The 14030-nt window shown below is 33.8% G+C and overlaps 1 protein-coding gene across 1 annotated transcript in view; it reads left to right on the top strand.

Annotated features, from left to right (window-relative positions):
* Positions 1-4471: 4471 nt before the first annotated feature.
* LOC141388782 (uncharacterized) overlaps positions 4472-14030 on the top strand; it is a 186141-nt gene continuing 176582 nt past the window's right edge. The window contains exon 1 of the mRNA XM_073959101.1: positions 4472-4500. The gene's annotated coding sequence lies outside the window, so the exon portion shown is untranslated. The remainder of the gene's footprint in view (positions 4501-14030) is intronic.

Consider the following 14030-nt stretch of genomic DNA (forward strand, 5'->3'; position numbering starts at 1 on the left):
TCGAACGGGACAGGTTTCCAAAAATCCCGGAATTTTGGATTTCCCAATACTTTAACCCGGGATTTCGGGATTTTTTTTAATTTTTTTTTTATAGAAAATATACATTTTTACAAAAAAAAAAAAAATAACATTAATAATTGTTTTGAAAGAAAAATATCCAAAAATTTTCATCGCACAATGAATTTAAAACACATGTAGCGAAGTGGAAGAAACGACTTCCCGCCAAAAAAGGATAGAATGAGAAAACTCACGGAGAATTTACGTTCACAATAACCAACTTTCAACTGGTATTTTATAATTTACTTTGGAAAAAAATATTTCTTAATAATCTTCATAGCTTTTCTCTAAGCAAAATTCTTTTGAAAATTTTACGAATTCTTATAGTTTGTTTATTAAAATTTATTTAAAACAAGTAAAAAAGTATCAGTCGGCTTTGCCGACAGAGATATACCCTCAGCCTGGGCAAATTGAAACACTTTTTTCATAAAAAAATTATGTATTTAGGGTGTTTCAAAATTTTGGTCGTATGAACCGACAAAAATGTTGATTAGGATTAAAGTTCAAAATTGTTGCGGAAAAGGTACTTAAGGGAATGGACCGACATAGACCATGGGGGTGCCATAGGGGGTTTTTACAACCTTCGGCCTGTTTTCTCAAGAAGTATGGACTTGCCCCTGAAACAACTTTTACCATCGTAATTGATGGAGCGAATGTAAGTTGCTTCAACAAAAATCAAAGTGATTCAATAGCAGGTCTTAAAGTGAACTTATCCAAAATTTTGCGTGGGAGGTACGGGATGGAGTGGACAAATATAGTCCATATTCGAACCTGATCTATATCTGGTAGATATTATGAGAATGTGTAAAGTATGGACCAAGTCGGTCACTCCCATCAAGAGTTATCGTGCGCCCAATTTTTCCGAATATTTTTGAACTTTTGTGGGGTAGGTACCTGAAGGAGTGAACCGATATGGCTTATCTACGAACTTAAACTAAGTTTGGAAACATATTACGAAGGCCAAATTTTGGCCGGAATCGGCATATCCGTTTGAGAATTATCTTGCGCTTCCACGCATAAACATGGTGTCATAGGGTTTGTTTTTCAACTTTCAGGCTATTTTTCAGGAAGTATGGACTTGCCCCTGAGGAAACTTGTACCTTCGTATAGGGGACAGTGAATACAAGATGTTAAAACAAAAACCAAGGCGATTCGTGAGCAGGTCCTAAACTGAACTTTTCCGAAATTTTGTGTGGGAGGTACTCGAAGGAGTTTACCGATTGAGTCCATATTGGAACCTCATCTAAGTCTGGTAGAAATTTCATAATGTGCAAAGTAATGACCAAATCGGTTACTTCCTTCAAGAGTTATCGTACGCACAAATTTTCCGAACATTTTCGAACTTTTGTGGGGGAGGTACCGGATGGAGTGGATCGATATAATCCATCTTTGAACTTGAACTAAGTTTGGACAAAATATTACAAAAGCAAAATTTTGGACCGAATCGGCAGATCCGTTCGAGAGTTATCTTGCGCTCCAACCACTCACACGGTGTCATAGGCGTTTTTGGCACTTTTCAGGCTATTTTCTCAGGAAGTATGGACTTGCCCCTGATGAAACTTGTATCGTCGTATGGAGGGCAGTGAATACAAGTTGCTAAAACAAAAATCAAAGCGATTCGAGAGATGGCCCTAAACTGAACTTTTCCGAAATTGTGTGTGGGACGTATCCGAAGGAGTGGACCGATTGATTCCATATTGAAACCTTATCTAAGTCTGGTACATATTTCACGATTGGCAAAGTATGGACCAAATCGGTTACTCCCTTCAAGAGTTATCGTGCGCAGAATTTTTCCGAACATTTTCGAACTTTTGTGGGGGAGGTACCGGAAGGAGTGGACCTATATGGCCCATCTTCGAACTTAAATCAAATCTGGACAAAATATTTTGATACCCAAAATTTGAACGGAATCGATTCGGATCGAACGGATCGAGAGTTATCGTGCGCACCAGCCAGCCAGACAGACAGACGGACAGACAGACAGACAGACAGACAGACAGACAGACAGACGGACATTGCTAGATCTACTCAAAATTGTCTGAAACGGATATCGTACAAATATACTTGGGGTCTAAAACCATTATTTCGATGAGGCACATTTTTGGTCGTATCAAAGTGTAAATACCCTCTTTAGCCTAAAGGCTGAGGGTATAATTAAACTCTGCATGGCGGAATTGATAAATAATATTATATCCAATCCGTTTTTGTGAGGTTAAAAGTAACTTGAAAAATCCCGAGACTTCAAAAAAGTTAATCCCAGGATTCGGGATTTTTTAGCCATGGGGTTTCCTCCGTCATGGCACGCATCAAAACAATCCGGAGCAAACATTCCGGTACATGCTGCTGCGATCACAGAAAAACGATGCAAATACATACATATGTAAACTGAGGTAGCAGCTGCTGGGCGGAACACGGGTGTTGTGTAGAGCTGGCAAACTATCGATAGTCCGACTATCGTTTTGACTGCTATCGAAAAACGAAGTTTGTGTCGGCCACCAACATATCATTTTTCTGTTATTTGTGGAGAATTGTTTGATAAATAATTGTTTTGTATTCCAATATAAACAAAGCTTTAGGACAACGATTAAAACGATAACTTGAAAGCGTAATATAGGTATATTCTTACAATCCCTTGGCTTTTTATGGAGAAAATACTCTTAGTATATTCCAAACAAATCCCTGAATGTATTTAAATGTAATATTTATGAATAAATTTATATGTCATCTTTAAATTTTTCATTAAAAATCAAAAATTACAAAAAGACGATTTTTTGAAATTCTTGCGTTTTAGGAAAAATGCGTGGAAATGCATTGGAAACTTTATAAGCTGGAATGATAGATAACAGACAATACTATAACAAATGCAAAAAAACTCACAAAAATATGCGAATATACCCGATTTTTAAGTCAATTTTTGCCACTTTTTTGTCCCGTTTAAGTGACCAGTGGCTTTAAGTGGGTTAATTGAGTCGTATTAGTTTTTTTTTTTGTGGCCAAAATGTTTTTCAACATCTAAATTTTCTAAACTGATAAAGATAGAGTTAAAAAATTTGGAGGAGATGTTTATCAGACATAAACCTTTAATTCCATGTAGTTACATGATATTTGATCAACGTCTTCTATAGAATTTAATTGAATAAAAAATGTTTTTCAAAATTTTTAAGATTTAAATTAGAATTTATAATTTCGTAGAGTTACTTGAAATAAAGATTTGAAGATATAAAAACATACACAGTAATTTTCTCAAATACATACTTGTGTTTTAACGACTTAAAATAATTCAATCAATACTACTATCACAAAAATTCAACATATTAAATTCATGTAAGGCTATTTACTGATCGTAAAAATGGTTATATATCCCTGTGTAAATTATTTTTTATAATTTCTTAAAATTCTTTCTTAAAATTCAAATAAATGGATCTGATGATATAAAAAGTCTATGAACCAAGTTCTGTGCCCTATTCCACGAAACAAATAATCGCTTTTTACTTTGCATTTATCAAAAGTAGCTATTTTGAAAAGTGATAATTTTTTTGTTCCACAAAATTACTTTTCAGTTTCTCTTTGTAATTAGCAAATCTTAGTATTACTGTTCTCTTTCGCAAAGTTTTTGTGCTCTCTTGCTTCATTTTTCCGCCATCTTGCTATGCCTCTCCGTTCTCTTGCAAAGTGTGGGTGCTATTTGTTCCACAGAACATTTGACTATCTTTGCAGTATTTTCTACTTGGCAATGATAAATAAGACACGTAAAAATGGGACAGGAGAACAAAAATGAAAAGAGACTGGTGTTATTAAAAAGGAGTAATGAAAAAAGTAAAATAAAATAAAATAAAATACAATAAAATAAAGTAAAATAAAATAAAATAATATAAAACGAAACAAAAGAAAATACAAAATAAAAATAAAATAAAAAAAGAAATAAAAATAAAATAAAAAATGAAAATAAAATAAAAATAATATACAATAAAATAAAATGAAAATAAAATAAAATAAATAAAGCATTGTGGCGTTTTTTTTATTGGGATAGCGTTTGCAATTTTGTTTTTTCAAAATAGTCTGGCTTAATCCCATTGTTGTTGTTTTAATATTTTAAAACAACTATTTTATTAGTGGAAAAGATTTGGCATTGTTCGCCAAGGGGTAAGGCAGAGAATACTATAGTTTCGATCCACGCCACTGGATCTCATCTGTTCCCTTGTTTCTTGTTTGTGGATATTCTCCACCGAAGTTATTTTTCAATAACTTCTTCAACAAGAAACTTTTTATACCCAAACATCAATCGTCAGCTCGAAGTATAAAGGTAAGCAAAGAAAAAAGTTCAATGAGAAGTTTTTCCTTGGCAACCTCATACAACTCCGACGAAAGTGTCTGCGAAACAATTCAAACCTCTTCCACTTGTGTGTGTCGTCGAATTTCGACAAATGCACACACCAAAATTTGGTTGGTCTGCTTTACAGCAAAAACAACACACGTCGTGCCAGTGTCTTCAATTTGAAGCGTTTGCAATTTTGTTTTTTTTCAAAATAGTCTGGCTTAATCCCATTGTTGTTGTTTTAATATTTTAAAACTTAAACTGCCTTACTTACTACCTTGGCGAACAATGCCAAATCTTTTCCACTAATAAAATAGTTGTTTTAAAATATTAAAACAACAACAATGGGATTAAGCCAGACTATTTTGAAAAAACAAAATTGCAAACGCTATCCCAATAAAAAAAACGCCACAATGCTTCAAATTGAAGACACTGGCACGACGTGTGTTGTTTTTGCTGTAAAGCAGACCAACCAAATTTTGGTGTGTGCATTTGTCGAAATTCGACGACACACACAAGTGGAAGAGGTTTGAATTGTTTCGCAGACACTTTCGTCGGAGTTGTATGAGGTTGCCAAGGAAAAACTTCTCATTGAACTTTTTTCTTTGCTTACCTTTATACTTCGAGCTGACGATTGATGTTTGGGTATAAAAAGTTTCTTGTTGAAGAAGTTATTGAAAAATAACTTCGGTGGAGAATATACACAAACAAGAAACAAGGGAACTGATGAGATCCAGTGGCGTGGATCGAAACTATAGTATTCCCTGCCTTACCCCTTGGCGAACAATGCCAAATCTTTTCCACTAATAAAATAGTTGTTTTAAAATATTAAAACAACAACAATGGGATTAAGCCAGACTATTTTGAAAAAAAAAAATAAAATAAATAAAAATAAAATAATATAAAAATAAAATAGAATAAAATAAAATAAAATACAATTAAAATAAAAATAAAATAATAAAAAAAAATAAAAAAAGAAAATAAAATAAAAATAAAATGAAAATAAAAATAAAACAAATTGCAAATAAATTAAAATAAAACAAGTAAGAAAAGCGTTAAGTTCGGTCGGGCCGAACTTTTTATACCCTCCACCACACATTTCAGCCATTTCGGTGGATTAATGTGGCCACAACCTTCAAAATACCGAAATTCGGAAGGTTCCGTTCTATGGGGGCTATATGATGGCGTGGACCTATACCTACAAATTTCTGGAGGACAGTTTTATACGGTTACGGTACGGAAAGTTATATTCGGTGTGATAATGTGGCTAAAACGTTCAAAATATCGAAAATCGGGAGATATTGTATTATGGGGGCTATATCAACACGTGGACCTATATAAACATTTTATGGTAGAAATGTTTCTTAGCCTCTGGAAACACAAAATACAAAGTTACAACCGATTCTTTGGTCAAATGGGTCTAATACATTCAAAATATATTAAAATGACGCGTACTTTATAAGGGACCTTATGTGGGGCCTATACCAAAACGTGGACCTATATAACCCAACTTTGGTAGGAATGTTTTCTGGCCTCTGAAGACACAAAATACCAAATTACAACCAATTCTGTGGTCAAATGGGTCTAATACATTCAAAATATATAAAAATGACGCGTACTTTATATGGGGCCTTATATGGGGGCTATACCAAAACGTGGAGCTATATAACCCAACTTTGGTAGGAATATTTTTTGGCCTCTGGAGACACAAAGTACCAAATTACAACCAATTCGGTGGTAAAATGGGCCAAATATCTTAAAAATTCCTTAAAACGACGACGCGTCACGCGTCATTTTGTATGGGGGCTATACGAAAGCGTGGACCTACATAGCCCGCTTTCAATACCAAAAGTCCTACGTAAATATAACATATTTTCCCAAAATTTCATCAACCTACGTCAATCCGTTCGGACGCTAGAGTGATTTCCACAGACGGACAGACGGACGGACATGGCTATATCGATGTAGAATTGCACGCTGATCAAGAATATATATACTTTGTGGGGTCTACAATGATTATTTCGAGTAGTTACAAACGTAGTGACAAACTTAATATACCCCCATCCTATGGTGGAGGGTATAAAAATGAAAATAAACAAGTAAGAAAAGCGTTAAGTTCGGTCGGGCCGAACTTTTTATACCCTCCACCACAAATTTCCGCCATTTGGGTGGATTAATGTGGCCACAACCTTCAAAATACCGAAATTCGGAAGGTACCGTTCTATGGGGGCTATATGATGGCGTGAACCTATACCTACAAATTGCTGGGGGAAAGTTTTATACGCCTAAAGAAGACTAAATACCAAATTTCAGCCATATCGGTGTGATAATGAGGCTAAAACGTTCAAAATATCGAAAATCGGGAGATATTGTATTATGGGGCCTATATCAACACGTGGACCTATATAAACATTTTATGGTAGAAATGTTTTTAGCCTCTGGAAACACAAAATACAAAGTTACAACCGATTCTTTATTCAAATGGGTCTAATACATTCAAAATATATTAAAATGACGTGTACTTTATAAGGGGCCTTATGGGGGGGCTATACCAAAACGTGGACCTATATAACCCAACTTTGGTAGGAATGTTTTCTGGCCTCTGAAGACACAAAATACCAAATTACAACCAATTCTGTGGTCAAATGGGTCTAATACATTCAAAATATATTAAAATGACGCGTACTTTATATGGGGCCTTATATGGGGGCTATACCTAAACGTGGACCTATATAACCCAACTTTGGTAGGAATATTTGTTGGCCTCTGGAGACACAAAGTACCAAATTACAACCAATTCGGTGGTAAAATGGGCCAAATATCTTAAAAATTCCTTAAAACGACGACGCGTCACGCGTCATTTTGTATGGGGGCTATACGAAAGCGTGGACCTACATAGCCCGCTTTCAATACCAAAAGTCCTACGTAAATATAACATATTTTCCCAAAATTTCATCAACCTACGTCAATCCGTTCGGACGCTAGAGTGATTTCCACAGACGGACAGACGGACAGACGGACAGACGGACGGACATGGCTATATCGATGTAGAATTGCACGCTGATCAAGAATATATATACTTTGTGGGGTCTACAATGATTATTTCGAGTAGTTACAAACGTAGTGACAAACTTAATATACCCCCATCCTATGGTGGAGGGTATAAAAACTCTGAAAGGGGATCTCGTCTTAGTGTAAAACCGAGAAACATCAATTTGTGGGGTGGTTCGGAGGGGTTTCATCGGGGGCTGGAAGTTCGGAATAGGTTGGTTCGGAGGTTGGAAGTTCGAAATGGGGTTGTTCGCAGGGTCGAAGTTCGGAATGGGGTTGTTCACAGGTTGGAAGATCAGAAATGTGAGGTTCGCAGGGTGAAAGTTCTGAGGGCGATGGTTCTTAGGGTGGAAGTTCAGAGAAGGTGGTTCGGAGGATGGAAGTTCGAAAAATTAATCCGATCATTACCGTGTTTTCAAAGAGAACGTTTACCCCGCAGATTTTAGGCAAACTTATTAAAATTTGGTCTGCAAAAACAAAATGCAAAGTTTACTGTGGAACGAAAGAGAAAAGTTGATAAATTGTTTCTTGGAATAGGACCCTTGTTTGTGGCTTTTCTGGAAACCTTTCCGTACAATTCTGGCGGTATTTCCGAGTATCCTTGTGCCGTAATTAATGTAATGTACTCCTGGATGCTTCTTATTTTACTATGTCGAGAGGTTTTTACCCATACGTCAAATAAAATGTTGTGCGAAAAAAATATAATGGATAATAAATATCAAATGATAAGATTTATATTATTATGTTCCAAAATACTCTCCAGTTTAACGATCGAAATTTCCACTTTGTGCTAATTCGGTTCGAAAATGTTTCCAAAACGCTCAAAACCCGCAAAATGGGCGGTACAATAACTTGGGGGTTATATCAAAACATGGACCGTGAACCCAAAATAGCCAAGTTTTTAGCAAATTTGGTTCGAAAATGTGGCCAGAAACCCTAAAAATTCCAAAAATGGGCGGTACCGTTATATGGAGGCTATATCAAAATATGACCAGAAACCCTAAAAATCCCAAAAATGGACGGTACCGTTATATGGGGGCTATATCAAAACATGAACCAATATTGACAATATTTTTTAAGGATATTTTTTACTTGGAGAAAATTCAATTCTAATCAAAATCTATTGATTATTGTAGGTAAAATCCTGAAAATAAATAAAATCTGGTGGTACCGTTACAGGGGGTCTATACCCCGGCGTCGCACGTGGTCGAAATCAATCTATTGAGAAAATGATAGTTTGAGAGCTCCTCTAAATTTGTGTACCATTAGAACAAGGGAACCTCGTGGTACTTCCTTCCTATTAAAAAATGAGTAAATATAAATATACACTTGAAAAGGTTGCAGAACAAATCAGGCTACTCTATACAAGTGTAACGCAAATACAATTACTTCTAAAAACATTTTAATAAGTTACTCTCCATACTATAGGATAGTAAAAAGAACCAATATGTTTTAAGGAAAATAAGGTCATGTTATAAGTACCGTTACTTCAATTATAACGGTACAACCAACGAAATTTTTGTTTTTCTCTTAGCTAGCATGATTTCTATCCCTTCATTTAAATTTTTTGTAAATTTTCGACAACATTTTTTTTGCATTTTGGCACAAGATATTGAAATTGGTCACATTGTGCACTGTATTTATGAAATATTTGGATTTGGACGAATTTGACGGGATCAGAACAGCCGAGCATCTTTTTGCAAGTTTTTTTACTATTTCATAACTTTGTATAGGGTGCATAGACTCATCTTCATCATTTCAATGTAATTTTACATTTTTTTTGTTTCTTCCTACACAATTATGTGATTTCCTTTGTTTCGCATTTATGTTAAATTATTCAACAAGTTTTATTTTAAATTACTGTTCGTCCATATGGAGGTGGTCCTTTTTAGATGCTGCATAATTCTTGACAGATTGTCTGATATTTAAAGTTAATGCGAAGGTAATTACATGGCTGTTTTAAAATTGCACGCAATGTGTTGGAAAAAACTTCCTGGTTATCATCGAAGTGGTTATTTCTTTGTGTTAAAATAAATAAAATAAAAACATGCATAATATGTACTTATGTTTATGTATTTCTTGATAAACATCTCTTCAAGGAAGACTCGCAAGATCCGGGATTTTTGCTCTTTTAACCTTAAAAATTTTCCACCAATGAAGCGTTGAAACTTTTAATGAAATGTGTATATTATACGAAATAAATATATTTATGTAAAAAGTAAATGGCACAAGTGTTTTGATTGTTTATTATTGAGAAATTATCATTCATGGCAATAGAACATTACATTGAATAACATACATTTCCGTTGGAAACTACGAATATTCTTTGTTAAATTCTTATTAGCTTTTTTTAGTTTTCGCCTTAAAAAAATCGACAAAATTATAAGCTTACCTTAGCTTCTGTGTTTTATCTGGGCATTATTGTGCACACTCATTGCATTTACAACAATTTAAATTATTTCTTCTTAATTAACCAAAATGAATTGCTTCACATACCTACATACGTGAAATATCATTGGTGACTGTACAATTTAATACATTTCCATTAAAATCGCATTAGTAATTTAAACAATCTGCAATCTGACCATTTGCCTCCTGTATCAAATAGTTATTTCGCAGACCTAAGGTATTTTTCCATTACTTTAAATACTTTTCAAAACCATTTAACGTGTTACTAACAATCGGCTATTAAGTAGAATAATTACTAATCAGAAATGTTAATTCTTGAGAATTGAAAAATTCTCATGGAATTTGTTTTGAAATTCGATTGAATGGAGTAACATTTGGTTTTATTTTAAACGAAGTGATTGTTGTTTAAATGTTTAATATGAGTATTGTTTAATGCCTTCGCCATAGGAATGAATGAAGTACAGCGTAAGAAATTAATTTTCATAAGTTGAAATTTGTATACCCTCAGCCTTTAGATGAACGACGCACAGTGGCTCAGGATCAGTTTTCCTGGTCGAAACTCTATAACTTTTGAACTTATAGAGCTATTTTCATAATCGGTTTTCGGTGATTAAAAAGACGATCAAATTCTGTCCAGTAGTTGTAGGGGAATTCGAAGTCAAAGTTAAAATGTTTTCAAGTTTTTAAATTTTTTTAAGTTCTTTTCATATTTTGCATCAAAATATGAGTGTTTTTATCTATTAATAAAAAATTAATTTTCATTGTTTTATTTATTAATACACTTCAAACTAGAAAATAAATTGTCGCTTAGCTTCAACTAGTATATTCTTCCTCATAATGGAATCTCTCAAATAAAACGCTTGACGTTTAATTTTGCCACCATCTTCAATTTAAATGCAAGCGTTTTATTTGAGAGATTCCATCATGAGGAAGAATATACTTATTGAGGCTAAGCGACCGATTATTTTTTTTTAAGTGCATTTATAAATAAAACACTGAAACTTAATTTTTTTAATTATTTTTTATTTTTAACTTTTTAGTAAATACATTTTTTGACCACTGAGAAGTCCATAACCAAATTACAGTCAATTTAGGCCGAAAATGTAGATAAAAACTTTAAATTGCTTGAAATCGAGTGGTACCATTATATGGGGGCTACACCAAAATGTGACCCGTGTCCACAATTTTTGGTGGGGGAGTTTCTGTACAATTGGTAACTCCAAATGCCAAGCTACAGCCAATTCGGACAAAAAAATTTGACAAAATCATCAAACACCTGAAATCGGATGGTACCGCTATATCGGGGTTATAGGAAAGAATGGACCCATATTGGTTTTAGTTTCGTATTCATGTATTGTCGTCCAAATCTGAAATGTGTGCAAAGTTTCAGTTCGATCGGTTAACTGAAACTGTGTTAAAAATTAGTTACTAGATTTGAACTAAAACTAATCAAAAACTATAAAAATAAAAAAATTAAATCAATGTGAACTTGTTGCAAATAATAAGAAATGACATGATATTCTGAAAATAACTACATATATCAATTCACACTAACATCTTCGAAGAGATAAGGTGAGACTTCTTTCAAATCAAAATCGGACTGCATCGATTCCATTTTATAACCTACTAGCTAAACCCGGTGCGCTTCGCTACCACGACTAAGATAAAATATAGTGGAATGCTATAATTATATTAACTTTTTTATATTTTAACGTATAAATATAGGAGAGCCCATTCATGGCTGTCGTGAGTCTACTATGGTATTTTTGTATGTTTCAGTGGGTAACACTGAATTAATTTAAGAATAGAACCCAGTTTGAAAACATTAAGTTTGAGGATAGTTTTAATTTCTTTTCTATGTACAGGGGACTTATATTTTCCAGGTCATATACATATTGACATATTGTGATATCTTAAATTACTCTTAGGATAACACCCACTTTTATTTATAATTTTTACTCAAATAATGATGATATATCTATCATAATAAAAAATTATCCTTAAGAAGTCTCTAAAATATATTTAATAGCTGTAGACTTGGTATATTCCTTCCGAACTATATGTTCTTCTGTACATAAAGATGGCTTCTACTGACTTCCGAGTTTCTTCAAAATTTCATTGAAATTGGACATATGTACGTGCCAAAAACATGAAATCGACCGAAAATATCTATGAGAGCCATATTCCGATATGAACCGATCTCGATATAATTTGTCACATTTCCTTTTAGACCAAAACACGTCTCACATTCCAAATTTCATTGAAATTTAACATACATACATAGCTTGTTTGATGCATGAAATACAGGAAATCGTCCAAAAATATATGTATATGAGACCTATAACTTAACTGATTTCGATATAATTTGGCACATTTATTTCTGGAACAAATTCTTTAACACATTCCAAATGTCAGCGAAATTAGTCATATATAGCGTGTTTGGTGCATCAAATGCCTCAAATCGGTCGAAAATATATATGGGAGCTATATTCAAATTTGAACCGATTTCCATATAATTTGGCACATTGTGTCTACACCAAATTCCGTCACACATTCCAAAACTCAACGCAAATTTCGTCACAAATTTCAAAATTCAGCGTAATTGGACATATATAGCGTGTTTGGTGCATATAATGCCTCAAATCGGTCGAAAATATATATATGGGAGCTATATTCAAATCTGAACCGATTTCGATATAATTTGGCACATTTATGTCCACACCAAATTCCGTCACACATCACAAAATTCAGCGTGATTGGACATATATAGCGTGTTTGGTGCGTCAAACACAGGAAATCGGCCGAAAATATATAAGGGAGCTACATCCAAATCTGAACCGACTTCGATATAATTTGGCACCTTTATGTCTAGACTAAATTACGTCACACATTTCAAAATTCAGCGTAATTGGACATATATAGCGTGTTTGGTACATCAAATACAGGAAATCGGCCGAAAATATATATGGGAGCTATATTCAAATCTGAACCGATTTCGATATAATTTGGCACATTTATGTCTAGACTAAATTTCGTCACACATTTCAAAATTCAGCGTAATTGGACATATATAGCGTGTTTGGTGCATCAAATGCCTCAAATCGGTCGAAAATATATATGGGAGCTATATTCAAATCTGAAACCACTTCGATATAATTTGGCACATTATGTCTACTCCAAATTCCGTCACACATCCCAAAATTCAGCGTAATTGGACATATATAGCGTGTTTGGTGCATCAAATACAGGAAATCGGCCGAAAATATATATGGGAGCTATATCCAAATCTGTACCGATTTCTATATAATTTGGCACATTTATGTCTAGACTAAATTTCGTCACACATTTCAAAATTCAGCGTAATTGGACATATATAGCGTGATTAGTACATCAAATACAGGAAATCGGCCGAAAATATATAAGGGAGCTATATTCAAATCTGAACCGATTTCGATATAATTTGGCACATTTATGTCTAGACCAAACTCCGTCACACAATCCAAAATTCAGCGAAATTTTACATATATAGCGTGTTTGGTGCATCAAATACAGGATATCGGCCGAAAATATATATGGGAGCTATATTCATATCTAAACCGATTTCGATATAATTTGGCACGTTTATTTCTACAACAAATTCCGTCACACATTCCAAATTTCATTGAAATTGGACATACATAGCGTGTTTAGTGCATGAAATAAGGAAGTCGGCCGAAAATATATGTAAATGGGAGCTATATCCAAATCTGAACCGATTTGAAAATCATTTGGTAAATTTATTTCTACATCACATATACCAAATTTGGAGATTGTATCTGTAACAGTTCTTATAAATAGCAACATTTCTTACCAACGCACATAGGTTTCAATCAGGAAATTTTTGGCCAAAACCTTATTTTTGAAGATTCGAAATTTTATTTTTTTTTTGCACAGAATAATAAAAAACATATCAAGTCATCTGAAAATAATTAATTTTGTAATTACCGATAGATGCCGCTAGTTGAAGCGGTGTCAAAGTCGGCACTTAATTGTAAAAAAAAACAAAAAATTGGTATAAAATAGACTCTTTTTGTTGTGTTGTGTCGCTGCATAAATATAGAGAATTGAGACCAAAGATATAATGAACCGGGAAGCTGGTGGTGAGTACTTTCATAATATTAAAAAAAGAACTAAAAATGTTGTAAAATTAGAGAAGTAA

This window comes from Musca autumnalis, unplaced genomic scaffold, assembly GCF_047663935.1.
Source record: "Musca autumnalis isolate F117 unplaced genomic scaffold, ASM4766393v1 scaffold_1, whole genome shotgun sequence".
NCBI lineage: Eukaryota > Metazoa > Arthropoda > Insecta > Diptera > Muscidae > Musca > Musca autumnalis.